The sequence below is a fragment of the Myotis daubentonii genome, chromosome 6 (assembly GCF_963259705.1).
Source record: "Myotis daubentonii chromosome 6, mMyoDau2.1, whole genome shotgun sequence".
Lineage (NCBI taxonomy): Eukaryota > Metazoa > Chordata > Mammalia > Chiroptera > Vespertilionidae > Myotis > Myotis daubentonii.
Genome location: NC_081845.1, coordinates 16,940,872 through 16,959,471, shown reverse-complemented (window position 1 = coordinate 16,959,471; position 18,600 = coordinate 16,940,872). Strand labels below are relative to the sequence as shown.

Below are 18,600 nucleotides of genomic sequence, written 5' to 3'. Positions count from 1 at the left end.
CAGCTGTCTAAGAGAAAGGGGCAGGTGTTCCTGCCACATGTTGTACTCTTCCTGTGGCGTCCCAGGCCCCAGCCCTGGCCCCCTTGTTCCCCGGTGCTGGTGACCATTCAAACCCTCAAGAGAAGTTACATGTTTATTAAGATGCCCAGCATTGCCCTTTGGGCCTTGCAGGTGGACAGAAGCATTCCAAGGGATTAGGGAGATTTTTGCTGCTGGAAAAATGGCCTGTAAAGCACAAGATTGATAGGATACAAACTATAAAATGGTGCGATGTGAAGGTTCTCAGATTCAATATGTTTGCAACTGTCTTGTAATAAAAAAAAAAAAGGAGACTTCCATAGGTTTACTTTGACAAAGTTAGTATATTTGTGGTACCTTATCAGAAAACAAATGCCCATTTTATTTATTTATTTGTTTGTTTGTTTGTTTGTTGTTTGTTTTACACTCATGTCTTTCTAAAAGCCAGACATTGTAAGGTACCTCAAAAAAACAAAACAAACAAACAAAACAAACAAACAAAAAACAGATTCAGCTCTCTAGCTAGTTAGGGAATGTAGAAATTGTTCAATGACTACCCTCAGGGGCAGCTGCCATTTCCTCAGACTGATCTTATTATCATTATTCCTCATAATAAAAATATATAATGATGATCTATCTCATTATTGGACAAAAAACATGGCTACAAAAATTTGTGAATTATACTAAGCTACAAGGATTAGAAAAAATTAAAATGAATTTAAAATGAAAAAACTAGTCAAATTCTTTAAATTGCAAATGTATGAGAGAGAATGGTTAAAAGGTGAACAATTAGCTAACCTGCGTGTAGGTTATAGGGATTCTTTATACCATTCTTGCAACAATTTTTTGTATGTTTAAAATTATTTCAAAATAAAAGTTTAATAAATTTTAGTACAAATAATAAATTAATTACTGAGAATAAACAACTACAAAAGAAATGATGCTGAGACAGCATCTTACGGTGTGATATACAGTATTGCAAATAATAAAATTCTTTTGGAAAGAATCATAATCTATTGATAAAGAACAATAGGCTGAAATCAAATCAAGAGATGTGAGAGTACAAGCATAAAGAAAACATCTTTTATTGCAACTTCATTGCTGAAGTTATAGGTGGTTATTCCTTTCTCATTCTAAAATGAAACTCACTGAGATATGGACCTATCGGAGAAAAACATTCCTGGGCTGCTTGAAAATTAAATGTAATTCTCTTCTAATTTTCCTGAGTGATCCAGGGGAAATGTTGCTGTATGTGCATCATCATGGAATCACTTGGCCCAACCCCATGTATGTATTAGATCTTGCTCCTTGGTAACAACTGGAAACAAATACTCAATAGTTTTTCCAACTTCAGCATCATCTGATCTATGGACAGCTGGGAGAGCCTCGTGTGAGGATAAGCGTGCTCCCTTCTTGCTGGGAGGAAAGGACTCGGGCGCTTCTTGGAGGGCCCACGTTGTTCTAAACCAGTGGTTCTCAACCTTGGCTGCTCATTAGAATCACCTGGCAATCTTTTTAAAATCCTGATTTCTGGGCCTCATCCTCCAGAAATTCTGTTTCTTTGTTACTAATGTGGCCCTACTCCATAACAAAGAAACAAAATTTCTGGAGGATGAGGCCCAGAAATCAGGATTTTAAAAAGATTCCCAGGTGATTCTAATGTGCAGCCAAGGTTGAGAACCACTGTAACGCTACCCAACCATGACAGAAGACCTGGTGCATTTAGATCAAAGTGTATCCTATCCTATCCTATCCTATCCTATCCTATCCTATCCTATCCTATCCTATCCTATCCTATCCTATCCTATCCTATCCTAGTGGTTCTCAAAGTGTGGTCCCCAACCAGCAGCAGCACCTGGGAATGTGTAGGAAATGCAGATGACCGGGCCCTGCCCAGACCTATTGAGTAGAAATGCTAGGTGTGGGGCCCAGGAGTCTGCATCTATTAAAATCCTCCGGAGCTTCTGAAGCACACTTTAAAGGTTGTGAACCGCTGATAACTCATCCACTCAGCAAGTTTGGAAGAACACTGTCTGTTAAGGAGACACCTATGTCTCCTCAGAAAAGGGACTAATTACCAATTTCCTCACAGTTAAAAGCCTTCAGGAAAAAAATCACCATAATTTAAATGGCTCGAGCTCTCAGAGAACTGCTTCATATGACCATAAATAAAAATTTAAAAACAATTAGGGCAGCCCCGAAAGCTCTTTTATCCTCTTGTGATTAAATGCACCAGGGCCTTGCCACTTGGCTATTATAATTTTATATCCACCTCTATATTAAGGTTCTTGGTTTGCACTCTTTGCTTTTGGGAAGCGAACGCCTGTCATTTTCTGGCACCATGGAGTCATTAGTAAAGGCTTTCGCATAATGCCCGGGATCACGATGTGAACACAGCCTTTGCATTAAATGAAAATGGCTCAATACAATCCCTGCAGGCCAGCAATTAGGACATTTTTCTGAGGGCAAGCAGAGCAGTCTGTTTAAGTTCAACATAAAGCAGGATGGGAAGTCCAGACAACCCTTGTCGGAGATGTGGGAGGGACGAGGATGGGGAGGAAGCAGAAGGGGGAAGGCTGCTCCTAAATCCCTGGCCGCCTGCGAGCAGAGGTGGACTCTCGTGGATGTGCTCTGCCTGCCAGCCACGGACTCCCGAGTGGCTCCCGTGGCTCCTGCACAAGCTTCCCCGAGGTGCACGAGCGCGCGGACTCTACACTCTGCTATTTGGAGTCGGGCTGCTTGGCAGGGTGTAAGCACTGCATTCCGAAGTGGGAGAACAGGATCCCAGTCTCAGTCTACCTCTCATTGGCTTTGAAACTTGGAGCAGATCATTTAAAATTCTCTGAGCATCCATTTACTTTATTTAATAACCTTTTTTTTAGTTCTAAAGCTATATGATTTTGCTTTGAAAAATATTAGTGATACTGAATAAAACTATGAAATGATAATTCTGAAGATAAAAGCAGGCTCGTGAGGATAACTATTTGTGCATGGAATTTCAAATTCATTTTAGTTTTTTAAAAAATGCAGGGACTAGAAGGAAAAAGAATAGGTGTTTGCAAATGACTGCTTTTTGGTGCCTTTGCATTTGCAGTTCATGCAAAATGCAAATACCTTTATGGGCTTATTTGGCAATAACCCCACAGGGCTGAGTATGTATACTCCGGAGCCCTATGATTTTTATCAGCCATGTGATCCCAGCTGACAATAGCAGATTTAGCAAACTTAGTGTTTCATAAAGGTGTGGGCAGCATTCTAGGTTCTGGTCTCCCATAGACCAACTGACCCCTTTCTTTTTGAATGTTATGTACAGTTTCTCTGTTAACATTGAGCCAATATTCTGGGAAAGTCTGTAAAACAAAAAGTGCAGGACGTGACTTGGACAGATTGCTGACTGTCTTTCACAGGCTGGATTTTATGAACTCTTCCATGTATGACAGTGTTTTGTTTTGGCTTTAATGTATTCGATGGTGGAGGGACACTGAACCAAACCATTGTGGTCAGGCTCACAAAGATTTAATAGAGTCCCAGGCGGGCCACAGAGAAGGATTCATTAGGCGCCAAGAGTGAGATTCCAATGGTGTATATTCAAAATAGGACACTGTCATTAAAAATGGAGTTGATTGAGATGAAAATGCTTGCGTTTAATAGCAGGTCCTATGGTCAGACGAAAGGCTATCTAAAATAGACCATTGCTACAGTGAAATAGAAGAGAAAGGAAAAATCATTAGAGATACATAACTGAATATCAAACATCACCACACCTCGACAAGCCCCCCCAGAGATCTATAGTGGTTCTGAAATCTCTTAAAGAAGCCAATAATCCATTCAGTCAGAAATGTAACTGGGCGTTTGTTGGTGTATGAATGATGGACAGAACTATTCATTTTTTCCTGGATATTGAGACATACAAACTTAGTTATAGTCACAATATTTTTTTATTTCTCAAACACCCACTGTTTGTAGAGGACAGGTCTGAGTATTTTCCTGGGGTATGTGATGTAGTATAAAGTTTGAACTTACTTTTGAGAAGCTTGAAATTTATCTGGAGAGAAAGCATCTAGAAAAATAACTACCACCTATAATATTCTTTGAGTATTTGCTGTTTGCCGGCACTATATTTAGTGCTCTACGTGCGTTGTTTTATTTAACCCTTGAAACAACCATCTAGGTAGATATTGTCATTATCCCCTCTTACAGTTGAGGAAGTTGAGACTTACAGACATTAAACACCTTCCCACTATCTGAGCTAGTAAGCAGCAGGACTGGCATTTGAACTGAATCTGGCCCCACATCTTACTGCCTCCTAACCACTGCAGATGGCATTGAAACTCTCTACCAAGTAATATGTAAACAAATGCAAATGCAGTGCAGACTGAACCGATGAGCTTTTATGGAGAAGAAATAGAGTTTGTTAATAGTTATGTTTTGGAGAGTTTTCACTAATCAGAATGAGCATAGAATATTACCAAGGAACATGGTGAAGAAACTAAAATATAGTAGTAAGTATATTTTATGCCAGTTTCTACCACTAAACCTTATTCCTATTAAAGGTAGCCATCCCTGCCCAGTCGGCATGTCTCAGTGGTTGAGTGTTGCCCTATGAACCAGGAGGTCATGGGTTGATTCCTGGTTAGGGCACATCACCAGGTTGTGTCCTCGATCCCCAGTGGGGGGCATGCAGGAGGCAGCCGATCAATAATTCTCTCTCATCATTGATGCTTCCATCTCTCTCTCTCCCTTTCCCTTTCTCTCTGAAATCAATAAAAATATGTTTTAAAACATAAAACAAATAAAGGTGGCCATCCTTTCTCCCTAACCACACTGCCCTCCATCTCCCTACTTTCCCCCTACTCTATGTTAAGAGTTATTGCCCGAAAACCTGCAATGAATGGGAAAGGGGTGTTAGTATAGATTTGAATTCTGGCCCTTTCATCGGAGAAAGTGTCATTCTGTGGATAAAGGGATTTGCTTTCTGAACAACCAGCTTGCAGACTTGACCGTGGCCACTTCCTTCCCCGTGGCCCACTTTCCTCCACCTTAGACCCTGCGATTCAGGTGATGGAGTGAGGCCACCGCCTTCGCCACCCGCACCAGGTTATCTTACCCTTTTGAAATCTGTTGTGCTTTCATTTGTGATCCCTCTATGTAGGCCAGGCTGCTCAGGCCCTTCTATGGGCTCTTTATCTGATCCCTGGGGTCTGTAATGAATCTCTTTCCCTCCTTCATACTCTCTTTACTCTGCCCAAGCCTATCTCCTCGGCATTCGCTTCATCTTGTTCTACCACACAGGCTCCACTCTTTCATCTAAGCCATTCCCAGGCTTCATCCAACAGGCTTTCCACTGGGAAAAGTCCTTTCCTCACTTTCATTTCTTCTTAAATTCCTCCCCATTTTCACTGATAATTGTTGTTTTTTGGTACAATGCCCCTGACAGTGTTAAACTCAGAGATGTTAAACTTAGTGATCATTTGTGTGCTTGCTGGCATATTTATTATCCCCTGCACTTTCTTCTTATGCGGTAGGGTGTGTGGTTATGTTCATCGCATTGTTATGGGCCCATATTTTAGATTTTAAATTTCTAGGGAGCAGGAACCCTGTCTACTTTAATTCATTTTAAAACGTTTTGAGCTGCACTCTGTGTATTTGGGCAACTGAATCCTATCTGGCTATTGAACCAATGGAATACAATTTAAAGAAAAACAAGATAATACTAATTTTGGACTGTCTTTATGGAATTTATTTATTTTTCTTTCTGGGTTTTGGCTAGTACATGTGAATTTTATGGTAGAGTCATACAAATTTTAAATAATTAAATAGAATAATTCAAAGTGGTGAAAATTCCAGATTATATTCATTTAAAAAGGAAAACAGTTGTATCACTCTCAGGACTATATAGTGACATGAATCATTTACAAAGTATTAACAATCTTTGTCCAAGGAGATCTGTAATATTAGCATAAGAGTCAGGAGACCATGTATTATATTGAGCTCAGAAAGACCTACATTTGCATTTTAATTTTGCCATGTAAAAACTTTATGTTCCTGGATAAGTCCTTCACCTCTTCGACTGTGCTTGACTTTTCTCAAATCAGTACTGGGTATTCGGTGAGAATCTACGAGTAAAGCACTTAACATAATATGTGTTGAGCAAATGATTAGAATTCAAGAACTTTTAGTCAATATTAATATTTTTACGTGATGTTTGAAAAAGTGCTTCAAAAGCTCTTAGTTTCTTACTTTCTATAATCTTGATTACATTTGTAATTGACTCAGCAAACTCTTCATAGCTCTTCAGTGCTGGGTCTGAATGCTTGATACATTCTTTTTAAGAGGTTTAAATTCATGTGAAGTAGGTGGACTAAGAATAAGAGAACTTTTTCTCTGCTGCTTCCTCAGCGCCACGTCTCCTAGAATCTACCCTGTGAGCAGAGAATTGTAGAGGCAGGAAGTAGTAGATTTGATGGCACGTCACAGTCTCCAGTGATGTGCAGAATCAAGGCCTGCCTGCCTGCCTGCCTGGAGTCCCTGTTTCCTCTCCATTTCCAGTTAGGCCACAAACGGTCTTAGAATTCCTACCAGAGCAGGAATGATGGCACTCTGCAGGAACCTCATTGGCTCAGGGTTCATTCTCAGGCCAGCAGTGTAGAAATGCAAATGAGCATTTTATCAGAGAAGAAACAATGGTACGATGCTGCAGGGTCTTTTGTCATAAGAGTTGCTGGGGGGTTTTTTTGTTTGTTTGTTTGTTTGTTTGTTTTTGTTTTCTGTTGTTGTGTTTCAGTTTTTTAATGGAAAGCTGTGAAAACAGTCTGAGGTGCCTGAGGATTTTATAGGCATTTCCACCTTGGTAAGAGGTTAGAAATCTTGTTTTAAAGGGCTTGGGTTATAATAATTGGAAGAACAGTTGGTTTCAGTGCTAATCGATAAAAGAGAAATGATGCCTGATGACCAGATTAGTTTCTCATTTGTTCAGAGGAGCAACTTTCTCCCAATGATCTGAATCCCACCACTGGTGGGTGGTGGGAGCCACTGAGCACAGAGCCGAGCACCCTGGTGCCTTTGCAGGCAGGGAGCTCAGTTTGTGGAAATACCATTCATTCAGGGACTCTGAAGGTCTTGTGCATCTAAACAGCTTTGCTCATTTGCTTACCTCTACTCTGGAACAATTCCTGAAAGTTTATTACTATTTTTAGCAAAGTTTCTGACATATTTAAAATCTTCCAGTGACCTTTAGGATAAGAAGTTTTGTTTTTATTTCTTTAAAATGCTGTGCTATACGTTTACCATGTATTTTCCAAACCAGTTACTCTAACACAAAGACCTCTTAATGACTTTTCTATGCCTCATATACTAGTATACATGTGATACTGAGAACTTGAATTTCCCTTTATTTTTGTTTTCGTTAATAATAGAAACCTTTTCTAAACATAAATTCCTTGAAATCAATTTAGGCAATGAAGTAGATGAGTTATATTGAATAGCTTTAGAATCAAAGAAGCATTCTGATTGACTGGACTTTCAAAAATTTTTTTTGTCTTTCATGTTTATTTTACTTAGGATATAAGTAAAATCATTCCAGTTTGGCTCCGTGACAGTGAAAACAGACAAGTACTACTAGGCAAATGCAACCCTGAAAGTGTCCATGTGGAGAACTATCTGAACTAACCTGCAGTGTACTAGACAAGACAAAAAAAACAAAAAACCCTTTGAAATTGTTTCATTTTAGGATCTGTGTAATCATTCCTACAGGCCTAAAGACCTTGTACATATTCAGGCATCCTGTGCAATTTCTTGTCCCTTCCCAGAGTCGTTTCTCTAAAAAGCAAATCTAATCATGCCATTCTCTTCTTTCATTTTTTAACTTAAATTTCTTACTGTGGACACTATTACACATGTCCCCCATCCTCCCCACCCTTTGTCCACTTCCACCTAGCCCTCTTCCCCTCCCCCTCACTCGACCCTTTCCACACTGTCATCTGTGTCCATGGCTTATGCCTATATGTTCTTTAGCTAATCCCTTCACCTTCCTTTATCTGGTCCCCCCATCTGCCTCCCCCCTGACATTTGTCATTCTGTTCCATGGATCAATTCCTCTCGTTCTATTTTTGTTAATCAGTTGATTTTGTTCATTAGATTCCACATATTAGTGAGATCATATGGTATTTGTCTTTCTCGGACTGGCTAAGTGAAATAAGCCTTTCCCTTCTTAATGGCCCCTCCTTTGCACATAGGGTAAATCCAGGCACCCTTCAAATCAGGCCCTTTGCGAGCCAGCCTTGTCTTTCCCCCTTTTTCCTATCGCCCCTGGGCCCCATTCCTGTGGACTAGTTTGTAGGCTTATGGATGTGCTCACAGCTTCATTCCTGTTCAAGGCATTCCCTCCAAGAGAAATGCTCTCTCTCCTGCTTCCCCTCCCCTCCGCCAGCCTGAGGTACTTCTCCTCTTCCTTTCCAACCAGGTTCAAGCATCACTTCCTCTCTCAGCCCAGGCAGAACTGTCCTTCTTGGCCTTCTATCACCATCATAGTTCCACATCCTTCTGACTACACATTATATCGTCCATTTGCATCCTATTTACCCAACTGGCTTGAGCTCTTTGAAAGAAAGATCTGACCATGGGATTCATTTCTGTCTCCCAGTGCCAGCCACTTAGTAAGTTCTCAAAAAGCGTGTGTTGACTGGATGATTGATTAGGCGAGTAAAGAACGAACTGGATTATAAACGATGTTCTCTTACAATAATAGCTGATGATTCCCTGCCCTTAAATATTACCAGTACCGGTTGCGTACACTGTCTTCATCCCTTCCATGTGTAATACCGCTGTAGGTTTCGGAGAATCACGAATAGTCCAGACTTGAGGGTCAGACATTTATTATTCTCTTTACGGTTCGTTTTGGCTTTCTGTGGTTTGCCACCCTCATCGTTGATCCACTAGTAATAATAATAGTAATTTTTAAAAGCAACTAGGAGAAGTTGCTGCTGAGTGGTAAACAAACTCTAGCCTACTTGTCCTCTAGCCTTAAAAACCTCCGTGTCCAAAGGCAATGCAACCATTACAACTAGACCTCCTGGCACTGAGTCTGTCAGCAAGGGGGTAGTCCCTGCAGGAATCAAAAGACTCCCAAGGCTTGAGCCTGGATGGTAGAAAGCAGCAGAGCGTGTGTGTGTGTGTGTGTGTGTGTGTGTGTGTGTGTGTGTGTGTGTGTGTGTGTGTTAAGAAAGGGGGTTCTTTTATATGGCAGAGAACAGGGGGAAAAGGTATAGATTTAGTGGATTTTGACCCTTACTATGTTTCAAACTGAACTCCTGGTATCTTTTAGCTTCAAAACTCTGGCTCCTTTCCCTGTCCCAGCTAATAACAACCCTAGTCTTTCAATTACTCAGGCCAACATTTTTTTTAAAAAATGTATTGGTTTCTTTCTTTTTTTAAAAAGAAAAATATTTTATTGATTTTTTACAGAGAGGAAGGGAGAGGGATAGAGAGTTAGAAACATACATGAGAGAGAAACATCGATCAGCTGCTCCCGCACACTCCCTACTGGGGATGTGCCCGCAACCAAGGTACATGCCCCTGACCGGAATCGAACCTGGGACCCTTCAGTCCGCAGGCCGATGCTCTATCCACTGAGCCAAACTGGCCAGGGCAGGCCAACATTTTTGATATCATCTTTGAGTCTCCTCTTCAGGATTCAACCCTTTCCCACTATCCTCCCAGTTTCACCGCATCTCTCCTGGATCATTCCAGTTGTTTCTACCTGGAGTTTCGTAATTGCCCAGCTTCAGGATATTTTCAACCTAGTAGTCACAGCAAGTCTGTTAAAATATGTCGCTCCTTTTGCTCCTCTACTGAAAACCATCCAAAGGCTTGACACCTAAGCCAAAATCCTTCCTCTGAGCCCCAAGCGTCACATTATCTGGCCCCTCGGACCTCATCTCTCCCCATCTTCCTGGCTCACTCCGCTGCAGCCACACCAGTTCCTTGGACTTTCAGGCCCACTGTTATCTCAAACCCTTTGCATTTGCTATTCCCAGTACTTCACATTTTCTTCCCTACTTGGGTAGATTCCTCACTTTCTTCAGATCTTTCCTCCAAAGCTATCTTCTCAATGCAGCCTGTCTCTACCTAAATTTCCCTTTCCATTGGCACTTCATAGCCCTCTTCTCCTTCCTCAGTACTTGCTACCTCAGATTTTTCTCTTCTGTTTACTGCTGTATCCGCAGCACTGAGAACAATGCTTGGTACAGAAAAGATGCTCAATAACTATTTGTTGAATTAGTTGGATATTTTAAATTGTTATTTTTAGGACTTAAAGAAGTATACTTTCTCTTTTGGCTGAGATTCCGAACATTGTGTTCAGCAGGAGACTTTGAAAGTTTATTGTAGTCTGTGGGTGGGGAAAAAGGGAGAGGGAAAAGATTATATTTCTTGATTACAATTTGCAACCTTAGATGGTTTTCCTTAGCTGGCATATATTTGCTTTTGCTCTCTTAGAAAGCCCTTTAGTCAGATCCCTTGATGGATCATAAGGCAAAAAGGAGAAAATCCACTGCATCAGCATCAGCATCAAGGACCATGGATTCCAAGAGGCAGGTTATACTGATTTTTTTAGATTTCCTTGAAGTGAAACGTCTACTCTATATATAAATCTGTATTTTTTAAAAGCAAAATGTTTGAGCATTCGTAAATATAGCCACAAAGTGGTAGAGACACAGAGTAAACACTCTAAGGGGGGCGTTTCTGCAGAGACGAAGAGACCTGCAGGGAAGGATGACCAGCCCCTGCGGTTGAAGTGGTGGGAACACTGAGGGGCACAGAGCTTCCCTGCTTAGACCAGGGGCATCACTGCTCCTCACACCACGAGGGCTGTCTCCCAGGGTGTCTGGGGAACCTGAAGCCTAAGGAAATTTGCTGCTTTGTTTTATGGAAAATTGCCAGGCAGGAAACAAGGTTTAGAGCCACAAAAGCCTCCTGACTTGACAGGGAGACTGTGTGCCCACCCACATTCAGATTTCTTGCTGAGGGGATATTGGGAACCTCTGTTCTATCCCTCCTCGCTGATCATGCCACTGTCACTTAATATGCTAAGGCAGTGCATTTGGACTTTAGGTTTTGGGCCACGTGTCTTCTGACATTCTGCAGCACTCACCGGTTTGTGGAATTGGTCACTCGTACTTGGCAATGCGTTGCTGAGTGATGCTGTTTTTCCTTCTGTATAACTGATCGTTGAGTGCCACTTAAAGTCAGCTGCAAGAGAAATTATCACAGTGGGTTAATATTTTGGTCTGAAAGAGTTCAAGAGTTTTGTCCCCTGCAAAAAGATTCATCCATTTTTAATATTCAATGTATGTGTTTGTTTGCACATGTGTGTGCCATGAAATTAAAGATATGTATGAAAATTCATTGTCAGATTTGGATGAATGAATGAAGGGAGGATTAAAATACTAAATTTATTTTTTAAAAACCTAAATGTCTTTAAAGTAAAATGAGCAAGACTGTACCATATGTTAAAATTTTCCCAGGATCTCACCACTTGATTTAAACAAACATCCATTTTCTTCCTTTACACATAGCCTCTCATTTATTCATAGATGCTTCATTCTCACAGGGAAGAAGAATAGATTTTAATGTCTTCTAGGGAAAATTTAGATAATTTTTATTTTGGAAAAAGTAGATTTTGGAACTTATGGGGTTCTTCATCAAGTATCTGATGACCTGCATATGTCTAAGGAATAAACATTCTCAAGTGCTTCAAAGAGGAGTTAGGGCATCAAGTGGAAATTAGGAATAAGCAAGAAGATGTTAATACTAATCCAATATAATAAAAGGCTAATATGCAAATCGACCAAACAGCTGAACGACCAGTCGCTGTGACACGCACTGACCACCAGGGCCAGACGCTCAATGCAGGAGCTGCCCCCTGCTGGTTAGTGCACTCCCACAGTGGGAGCGCTGCTCAGCCAGAAGCCAGGCTCATGGCTGGTGAGCACAGCAGCAGTGGCGGGAGCCTCTGCCGCCTCCATGGTAGTGCTAAGGATGTCCAACTGATGGCTTAGGCCCACTCCCTGTGGGGAGCCTAGGTCATCAGTTGGACATCCCCCGAGGGCTCCTGGAATGGGAGAGGGCACAGGCTGTGCTGAGGGCCCCCCTCCAAGTGCACAAATTTCATGCACTAGGTCTCTAGTATTGAATAAATGTGGAACAGCTTTCTTAAAAAGCAGTGAGTTCTCTGTTTCTGGAAGCATATTGGTTGACAGATTTTGTAAATACTAAAGAAAGGAATACTTTTCAGGAGCATATACGTCCAATTCTAAAATTTCATGGTTGAAATAAGATGAAATCTTATTCTTTTATGATTATGATTCTTTATCCTGAAACTCTTATAATTACTATTTTGAACCCCAATGAAGACCTTTGCCTTTTTTCTTTGTTAGGCTTCATCTGGCTGTCTGCATTGCTCTCTGGTAATGAGTTCCCCTCCCCTGGAGAAATTTTCCCAGAAGTTCCACCCACGCCCACTTGCCAGGGTGGCTGTAAAAGGAATTCCTAGCCTGGTGGAAGGTAAGCGGGAGAAAGGAAATGAATTGGTGGCGTGCCAGGTACTCGGTACACATCATTTCATTTAAACAGCCCTATAAGTTACGCAACTTCATCTTCATTTTACATGCGAAGAAACTGCCGCGAGGTGATACTGTGAAACTCCCACAAGGCCATACATCTACCAAATGGCGCAAAAGAGATTCATGCCTGAGCCCACCCTACAGGGCCTCCTCTCCCAAGCTGTCCAGTGGGATGCAAGATGACTGTATGGGGAGCCACTAAACTGATTAATCAAATCAGTCAAATAATCAGTTCCTTCAGTGATTTAGCTGATTTATTTATTCATTTGACATCTTCGGTTTACTTTGCAAAATGGGACAGGTGATTTTGGGATCTTATAGAAAAATCCAAAGAAATCTCTTAGGTCCAGTTGGCAATAAGATAAATTACTTATGGCAGAGTTTGACTTGGTTTTTAAATAAGAATCCATCGAACCTAACAGATGGCTGTGTGTTGAGGGGGCGATGCTAAGAGGAGGGTGGGTAGATGCAAAGAAGCTAGTCCAGCAGCACAAAGGCAGTCGAGTGGCTTCTTAAATTCTTAACATTAGAAATTGCTCAAGTTGTAAAAGTTCTTAGAAAGCATTTTTATTCTTCCCTGCCCCATTACTGATGAGCGACTTGGGTCCTAGAGAGTTGAATGAGCTGCCCACTGCCACACCCGGATTAATGACAGCGCCAGATGCGCCACCCATTTGATGAATCCTCTTCGAGGATCCTCTCCACCCTCAAGCCACCTGCCTAATAAATAAGTGATCCCCAAGGAGAGAGAATGAAGGCCTGGCACAAAGACCCCCACATCAAAATAAGTGCAAAGTTGTTTAAGTGAGTGACCTCTCTGGCCTTTCAAAGGTCTTGGGGATACGACCCATTTTAATGTATGGCTTTAGGTCAGGCTGCTTTCAGTGTTTCATGGTAAAGAAAGACCCTCACTTGTGAAGCAGCAAACATCACAACACAAATCTTCTATCTGTTTTGGCAAAAAGATTGCCAAGTGAATATCCACATGCTTTGGTTCTGATTTTGTTCGGGATTCTGTCCCGGTCACATTCTTAGCTGAGAAATAGATTATCAGGAGTCACCAATGTTCTTCCTGTCCCAGAGACAAGCAGGCTTATAAGCAGAACATTTTATCTCCCAAAGGGCACCCCCCTAGTTTGGTTCTCAAGGGAAAAAAAAACACAAACCAGCATTTGCTTGAACTTCTACAGTGTTCCCAGCCATCATCCGCTCCACACTGCTCTGTAGAAGTTGAAGATGGGGAGCGACTATAAGATTACACATAATTCTTTCTAGCCAACCAAAAATCTGTTTCCAGCATCCCCTACCCTCTTTTCTTCTCTGCAGCTCTAGTCTCAGGCAGTATTCTCCATTTTAAATGATGTTATATTAAGTATTTAAAAACACAGAGAGAGCTCTATAATGACTGCTTTAAGAGTTGCCAGAGTAGTCTATCTGTGGGGACAAACAGAGCAACTTGTTTGTAACGTTATTGCTTTCCATAGATTGGAAACTGCTTGTCAATGGCTTACATTCTCAGTCTGTATGCGTCTTGGCCCACAGGCCTGGCTGCTGCTTCCCAAAGAATGCTGACTCACATTTCCATTAGGCAAATCCGGGTTGGCTCCGCGGGCTGCCTTTCAGCCACCTAATTGCTGCTTTGGGTAGATGAGGTCCCAGTTTTGGACCACAGTTTCTGGAAAATTTGGCTGAGTTAAAAACTGTCCGATAAAATGTCTCCTCACTCTAATTCTAGCTCCTTCAGATGAATCTTAAACCTCAGGAACCATAAATGAATTGAATTCACACGCTAAAAAACCCCAACACGGTTCAAGTCTGATTCCGGAGTATAATCATCTGAAGCTGAGACTTTAATCAGCGTTCTGGCCAGAGCGGAGCCTGCAGCCTAGCCAAGGCCGTGGTGTGTAGGGGCTCAAGGATCTGAGAATGAGACGCTCGCTTGGATGTTGTAAAACATGTGCATTGCATTTCAGACCCTTCTCTTGAAATGGCTCTGCCTCCTGTGCAGAAGGAACATGAAACTAACATACTCCTCTCAGCTGTATAAATATCATTTGGCAAAAGATATGAGCTGGCGTGCCAACAATCAGAACACAGCCTTTCATCTCCATCACAGCCTCGGTGAGGCCGTCTGCCTATATTTGACCTTCTTTCTAGGCTCATTTGCTTCATTTTAACCAATAAAATGTTACAATGCAGCCGCATTAAAGATAAAGAGGGAGCTGACAGGAGGCTCCAGGAGTGCTACCTGGAGACCTTCAGGGATGCAAAGAGAAGCAATGGCTCCTCTGCTGGCTGGAGGCACTGGGGCCCTGTCTATGATTTTTGAGCAAAATCAGAGAACCATATTTGAGGGACTACTCACTTACGTCCACACTGAGGCCTATTTTTCAATCCTCCCTGCTTTGCCTGGTTCCCACATGGGCCTGATTTCCCTTCATTCCTGAACTGAGGAGGACCACACTCCTGGAGTCCCATCCTAGCATAGATGAGCCACACATGTATTTCTATTCAGCACCCAGGGCGGAGGCTATCAAACTTGCTTGGTTCACGATCCCCTTTTACCTCAGTCATTATTTTATGATATGAAAAAAATCCATTTATCAAGTAGAAAGGTCCAAACAATTTAATAGTAGTAGGTTGTTCAGGGTCCCGAATGGGCATGTCACTGCGCTAACGTACGTCGCACTGCCCTGTGAGCTGCTGTGGCACCCAGGGCCTTGGGAACACGGTTGGGTGCTGTACTACACACAAGGGGGCATGTGACATGGTTACCTCCTGTCAGCATGGAGCTAAACAATCAAGTACAGAAAATAACCAAAGTCCAGTAATGCATGTTATACAGCAAAGTGTCCCAAAGATGGGACACTACAATAAGAAAGGTACATTATTGGTCAGGATGTTTAATTTTAGAAAACGTTATCCACTCAACCTACTTTGAGCAGAAAGGGTTTATTACAGAGTATTAGGTTGCTTACAGAATTTCTTGAAAGTCCAAGGAAGCAGCATTGGGTGCTACACAGCCAAGAGAATTGTCTAACTGTACTGCAACATGGTTTAGTGAAAATATCACTGTTGTAGCTCTTTCTGTCTTCCACTCACTCAGCCCATGTGACCAGAGACAATCTACACAGCTGCCTCTGGAGAATAACATACCCACTTAGTGTAGCATTTACCTCAGAATGGCCAAGTCTCATGAGAGCCCAAACATTTACTTGGGAAGCCTAGATCATAGGTAGAAACCCTGGCTGAGAAGCAATCTGGGATTACTGTGTGTGTGTGTGTGTGTGTGTGTGTGTGTGTGTATGTGCATGTTTCTCATTACAAAAAAGAAGTCCAAAAAAGGGCTGGGGTGAGTGCCACATGTCTAATCTGCCACATCTGCCACAGGTCCAAATGGCTGCTAAGGAAGAGTAAGAGGTCAGATTTGATTGTGGAACAATAGGAATCACTCCATCCCTCATGGACATAGGATTTGAACTGGCCCTCAAGAGAATGGTGGTATCTTATAGGTAGAAAGGTGGTAGCCAGTGCCAAAAATAAGGCAAGCAAAGGTGCAGAGGCAGGAACATGTATGTTACCTGACCATGTGAGGAAGAAGGATTCCTAAGGTTGGGAACTTGGGTAGTGCCAATGTGGTGTAAGTCTTATACGAGATGGAGGAGTCTTGAAGTACATGGTCAAAGTTCCCTGACGGTTTTGATTAAAAACTAAATGGAATTTTAGAAATAGAAATGGGAAAATGCTTGGGCATCTTCTCTTCTCTATCTGTACTCTCCCCAGGTGACCTCCTCTAACTCCCATGGCTTTAAAGGTGTTCAAGTTCTAAGGACCCCACATTCCTATATCTAACCCAGACCCCTCTTCTGAACTCTGGACTTATAAACCCACCTGTCTACATCACATGATATGGACATAGACAGGCATCTCACACTAAACATGTCCAAAATGGAACTCTTGGTTTCCCTCTACTTTATAGCCCTACCCACACTCTATCCATCTCACTAACTTGCACATTCACATTTCCAGTTCTCAGGCTAAAAATCATGTGTTACTCCTGACTCCTCTCTTTCTCTCATATTGACTGTCAGTGAATCCTGTGAATTCTTCAGACGACACATAGAGCCTGACAGCTCTCATCAACTCCTCCACAGCCACCCCATTCAAAGCCACCATCACCTCTTGCCTAGGTTACTATAATATCTCCTAATTACCCTTACAGCTTCCAAACATTTTCCATACAGTGACCAGAGTGTTTTCACAAGTTGGGTCAGATTATGTTACTTCTCTGCTCAAAATCCTCTAGTGGATTCTCATCTCATCAGAGTAAAAACCAAAGTCCTTACAAGATTCTATTTGGCCCTACACAATTTAGCCCCAGCTACTTCTCTGACCTCTCCTCCTACTCCTCTTCCTCTTTCTCATGTGCCCCCTCCACAGGCATCCTCACTATTCCTCAAACATCCCAAGCACACCCCTGCTTCAGACACTTGCACTTGCTGTTCCCTCTGCTTTAACATTCTTCCAGCTGACAGTTTTGTGGCTCTCCCACTCATTTTTCTTCATTAATCTGCCTAGCTACCACATTATCAGAAAGAACTTCATTATTGCTCTGTATAAAAAAACACTGTACACTCTATTTTTCTTATTTGTATGTATCACCATATTATTATATTTATATTTACATTTAAATTTATATTTATAATGTGTGTTGACTCTTCCCATGAGCTAAGACAGTGCCAGGCATATAGTAAATGTTCAATAAATACTTGTTGAATGAATATAATATCAAATCCATAATGAGGATATACCATAAAATAAAGGAACATCCAGTAAAGTGGTAGATGATTTTTCACTTCCATTTCTCAGGGTCTCCCATCCTATCACTCAGTCCATGAAAAATTTGCTAAGGAAATCATGATAACCGATGAAGCAATGTGTTCACTAGCACTAGATCTAGAACAGCATGGATGGGAGACTGGACAGATGGGTCAATCACACCCCCACACACACACCCCCGACAATATGGCTCTCTCACATTCATCTTCTAACCATATCCTCATAACATTGCTGAGGATCAGTTGGCTGTATCATCCCCATTTTTAGAATGAGGAAAATGAGGTGTAGCAGGGTAAAGCTACTTCCATTGGCCACACAGCCAGAAGGTGGCAAGGGAAGACTCTGAATGCATCTGAGAAACTCCCACATTCCCGGCCTTTGCCCACTGGGCACATGAACCCCGGTGAAAACGCTTTGAAAAGAATAGAGCCTGTTCCCCATACCTTCCCTTTATTTTTCTTAGTTGAGGAGCTGCACCAAAGCTGTCACTTGAAGGTTGGTGCAGCTGCTGAATTCGGGAGAAACTGATCTGGGATGTGTAGTGTGTGCTTGGTGCCCGATGTGTACAATTGCTCAGTGTTTGGATCAACCGAGATTTGGAACACGACTTTGTTCAGGCTGAGAGAAGGATACATTCTGCTGGTAGAAAGGAGTCTGGTGGTGAATGAACATGGGTCAGGACTTTGAGGAAGTTTCTTTATCAACGGGTGCAACACGGCTATCTTGTGTTTAAATGTTCTGAGTGCATTTCTTAAGAACGAGCATCATTTGGCAGACCCAGAGGAAATGGGCTTGCTAATGCAGCTGTCATCTAGGTTGGATAGAAGGAAGGCCCTTCTGGTGGGTGCTAAGGAGGGCCTCCCAAACAGGCTTCCCAGAGTATTTGGCCTTCCTTCTATCTAAGCTAGGTCACAACTTTCATTTATATCTACTGCCAGATACCAGCCTGAGAGAGAGAAAAGAAAGGAGTAGGTCTCCTCCAGCACAGCCTGCAGACACAAGCCTGGATACAGCAACTATTACTATTGCTCCGAGAACTGCAGATGGAAATCTAAAGGCTGACAAGTAAGTGGTTCTGGAAAAGTTAAGATCGCTCCTGTTTCCAATTGCTCGGCACAGAAGG

At 42.1% G+C, this 18,600-nt stretch overlaps 1 long non-coding RNA gene across 1 annotated transcript in view; it reads left to right on the top strand.

Annotated features, from left to right (window-relative positions):
- LOC132236430 (uncharacterized) overlaps positions 1–12,561 on the top strand; it is a 99,302-nt gene extending 86,741 nt beyond the window's left edge. Inside the window, exon 3 of the long non-coding RNA XR_009453308.1 lies at positions 12,453–12,561. This is a non-coding gene — a long non-coding RNA (uncharacterized LOC132236430). The remainder of the gene's footprint in view (positions 1–12,452) is intronic.
- Positions 12,562–18,600: the final 6,039 nt, after the last annotated feature.